Raw genomic sequence first — 4,836 nt, 5'->3', positions numbered from 1 at the left:
TCTCAAACTTCTCAATTAAAAGGTGCGACCACAAGGTCTTGGTTTATTTCTCTCTCCTGTCTTGTTGTCTATTTCATGTTTACACATCTTACAACCCACCAAAGGTTCAATTTGTCAATCAATAGTCGTATGGGCCTATTTAATTTTGGTTTAAAGAATGGAGTTGAACAGAGGGGCATCATGGTACTTCGGTATATGCCATTAGTTTTTTAATGGCAAATGTTGACAGGGAGGGGTGTAGTGTTTGGAAGTTTCAAAAGGTTAGGGTAAATTTAACAGAAAATGATAAAAGTGGAAGGGTGTTTCAGATATATCTTTTATTTCATTTTAACTCAATCTCTTATTCTATTAGGCCCCGTTCGTTTTCTGGTAAGTTATTTACCCGGGTAAATGCAATGACTTGGGTAAGTTTTTCTTAGAAAACATTTATCCGGGTAAGTGCATTTACCCATGTTCTTTTATTTCTCAGGTAAATAAAGTAATGACCATTTTACTCATAAAAATTCATTATTAAAAGGGAAATTTTTGTCTCATTCAAGTATTAACAACTTTCCTCATAGATGAGAAAGTTATTTACCCACCTAAGAGATGGATATGCAAAAAAATAAACTTTCCCTATTCCCCACTTTAATCTTAAAAATGAACGTGATATGTTTGGTCAATGGGAACCAAAAGCCCATTGACCAACTTTCCCCCTCTTAAAATCTAAAAAAAAATGCCCCCTTAATTTCTCTTGTTCTATTAGCTCCATCCGGTTAACCCATATATTACTTATAATCTATATTCAGATAATTACAATTAAGAACCTAATTATATTTGAAATCATGTCAAGGCTATTGTGGCAGAATCTCTGCTTTATTATCATTTATCACATGTTGGTAAGAACATAGTTGCAGAATTAACTTTTTTTGTCCTTTGTATTTAATTACGGTTGCCTACTTTTTGTAAACCTAACTATAACCTTCCTAATTGCAGGAAGATAGTATATCGAGACAATCAACTTCAATCTTGTTTGCGAAGTTTGGCGTCATATTGTTAAGTAGGGTTCTTCAATCTTCTATGTATTTGTTCTTGCAATTTGTTTCTTAGTTCTGCTTTGGTTTGTAATTTCTCCGCTGCTGATAGTTTTCTATATATAAGGATATATGGATCTCAATGTAGAATGTCAAGAATATATTGGTGGTAATAAGAGTACCCGGATGCCATGCTAGTTATTAATGAGCTCAGATCTCCTATCTACAAGGATCCTATCCACACATACCCACAGGAGACTACAACTATAGAGCATGCTTCACACGTGCCCACAAACCATCTCATCCCCGTATTGAGATTTTCTCCCCATGGCAAGTATGGGAGTTGTTCCCAATGCATGCTGAGATGTGCATGTAGGGGTGCAATGTGTGGAATGTCAAAGTGACAGTTGTAGTGTTTGGTTGGTAGGTGTGGGTAGAAGATTCGGATTCGTTATTAATGGTATGTTAGGATAAATGTGAGATCGCGTCAGAATTGGATTGTTTTATTCAGCTACTTAAATTTAAAAGTGAATCTAATAATGCTGCAAATTTTGACCAATGTTCTTAGACAAAAAGGTTTTTCCTTCAAACATATGGCTAAGCCTCCTACACTGAAAAAATGTTGTTTGGGTCATGGTTGAGTTGGCCAAGGATACCTCGTGGCGGCTTCTGCGGCCATCTTCTCTCTCTCTCGCCATGTCAGCATTACGCATGACAAATGATCATGACTAAGAAGGAGTGTCCTGCACGGACAAGGAGGTGAACTTCGCCGGGGAGGAGGAGACATCCCGAAGACCTCAGCAGGGAACCTTATCCTGATGACCCCGAAAGCCTCATCAGTTTAGAACACAAACATACAAATATAAATAGGGAATCTCTGCTCAAGGTAAGGGACTTTTGGAAGCACACTCCGAGAATACCTCTATGCGATCTCTTCTATTCGGACCAGCACTTTTCTCACTTGTTCAGCTCGACCACTTCCTTCTCTATTCAGCTGACTTGAGCATCAGAGTACCTACCCGGGGAATAACTCTTCGAGCCTCTGATTTTATCTCCTAGTTGCAAATCCTAGTGTGCGGCTTCATCGTTCTACCTTCGCTTCTTCCAATTGGCAGGATTATATGATTGTATCCTCGATTTGGAATACCTCGGGTCGGACAACATCAGATTGGCACCCGTATGTGAGAAATTCACAAAAAGCAATTTCCAAACCTCCTTTCGCAAACTCGAAACAACCATGCCTAAGAATACATCTAACCGCTCTGGAGCTCGTCCCCCGTCTTGGGAATTTTGCTACCTTCGCAGTTCTTTGCCCCGGGAGCCCCAACAACAAACCACGATCGACCCCACAATTCCAGGCAATGCAATAGAAAATTGACCACATCCATGCAATGATGGAGACGTTGAGACAACTAGCTCACACCCCTCAGATCGCTTGCCCTGCCGCACAGGCGCTTACCATGACTAATCCTCAAACTAATGACCCCAAAAAGCACTGCACAAATAGGCATAGGGCCCGGTCCAACCATGAAAGGCAGTAGTCATATAGAAGACCCAAATCCCTAGTCTGGTCCCATGCGCACGATGCCCACAATAGATCACATCACTCTGCCCAAGTACCGGCAAAGGAACGACTTGGCCAATGTCTACCGCAACCACTGATCTCAATAGCCGAGTCCAGTTCGGTTCGAGACCAACCTACATTCCCAAAAGGAGAAAAGCCTGTGGATGTGACCCCGGCCAACAGAGACACAGAGATTAGGGAACTGAGAGAACAGCTATCCGAACTAAAACGCATGCAAGCAGACAGAAGCATGGCTACTCCAATGGCCTGGTCCGCAAAACAGCATTATATCTAGCTCGTGAAGGCACTAGTCTTCGTTCAAGAGATCGTGTATGAGCTCCTACTAGTCAGCTGGCAACCTTCTCAGTTCTAGAAGTACGATGGAGCCTCAGACCCAAATGACCACATCGAAGGATTTAAGACCGTGATGATGTTGCGCAGCTCCTCCAAAGGTCTCATGTGCAAGGCCTTCATCGCCCCTCTCCATGGAGTCGCCAAAACTTGCTTTGCCTCCCTTCCTCTGCGGTCCATATCCTCTTGGGAGCAACTAGAGATGCAATTCTTAGCATAGTTCACCGCTAGTCAGAGACACTAGAAAACATCGACCAACCTCATGTAGGTGCAATAAATGAAGGGAGAGACCTTGAGGGAATACTTGGCGAGGTTCAACTCCGAGGCCGTCTAGGTTCGAGCCTTGGACCCATCAGTAGTAGTGATTGCAATCATGAATGGTCTACACTCCTCTATGTTCAACTTCTCGCTATAGAAGAACCCTCATCCCAACTTGACGGCTCTCATGAAGCATGCCCAAAAATATATGAACGCTGAGGAAGGCCAAGCGCTGCAAAGGAGCAAGGAAGACTAGTATGACCAAAAGCAAAGAGATCGTGAGGAGTACAGGTCAGACCGAGAAAGAAAAAGGTAGGACCGACGACCTGACCATAGACCGAGGACCCTACCACCGACGTATAGGAACTTCACTCCCCTGAATGCACCGCGAGTCGAGATACTGATGCAGATCTACGACCGCAGCTTCGCCCAGTGGCCAGAGAAGATAAAGTTCCAGAACAATAAAAGAATTTGGGAGAAATACTATGACGTCCATTCAGACCATAGCCACGAGACCGATAGTTGCGGCACTATGTGCCAGCACTTGGAATGCCTCATCCAGCAAGGATACCACAACGGGTTTGTGAACATCAAAGAGCACAAACCAAAAGAGGAAGAATGTCGCCGCAATGTACCACTAGCCTGATTTGCCCTAGTGCGAGTCATCGTTGTCATCTCAGGCGAGATGACTTCTAGGGGGAGAGCAGCTCGGCCAACAAGGCCTATGCCAGACTGCATCAGGTCGAAGACAAGGAACAGAAAATACGGTGATAGTATGATCCTATCACTTTCACCGATGACGACCTCAGGGAGGTCCAAATGCCACATGACGATGCCCTTGTGATAACTTCCGAGGTTGCCAACTTCGAAGTCCGACGCATACTAGTAAACACAAGGAGCTCAGCCGACATCCTCTTTGAATAATCTTTCGAACAACTTGACATCAACAAAGATCATCTCACGCCAGTCAACACCCCCTTGGTGGGATTCTCTAGGGACTCCCTCATGCCCCAGGGGAAAATCACCCTACCACTACTTATAGGCGATGACCCCATCACCACTATGACAATAGTCGATTTCATCATCACCCGTGTCCTTTCCCCTACAATGCCATCCTTAGTCGACCAACGTTGAATGCCCTGCGGGCCTCAGTCTCCACATACCACCTGATCGTAAAGTTCCTGGCCCCGTACGGAGTAGGCGTAGCTCGTGGAAAGTAGAAGACCTCGTCCATCTACCTCTTTTTATTGAAGACCCCGAGAAGATGGTCTAGCTTGGAACCCTCCTAGAAGGCCACCTTCGAGATGACATTGTGCAACTCCTCAAGGACAACGTTGACGTGTTTGCCTAGTTGGTGGAAGACATGCCAGGGATTGACCCTAGGGTCATCACCCATCGCCTAAACGCCGACTTGCACTACCGACCCATGAGGCAAAGGAAGAGGAGTTTCACCTCAAAATTGTGGCAAGTGACAACGAGGAATTACAGAATTTGCTCGACATCGGCTTTATCCGGGAAGTGGCATACATAGACTGGCTAGAGAATGTAGTGATGGTCAATAAGGTCAATGGCAAGTAGGGAATCTGCATTAACATCACTGACCTGAACAGGGTGGAAGATTACTCCCTCACCCCTTTTCTATAAGAGCCC

The sequence above is a fragment of the Nelumbo nucifera genome, chromosome 1 (genome assembly GCF_055504915.1).
Source record: "Nelumbo nucifera cultivar China Antique chromosome 1, China Antique-T2T, whole genome shotgun sequence".
NCBI classification, from domain to species: Eukaryota; Viridiplantae; Streptophyta; class Magnoliopsida; order Proteales; family Nelumbonaceae; genus Nelumbo; species Nelumbo nucifera.
The sequence above is the reverse complement of the archived record's forward strand: the minus strand, read 5'-3'. Positions refer to the sequence as shown.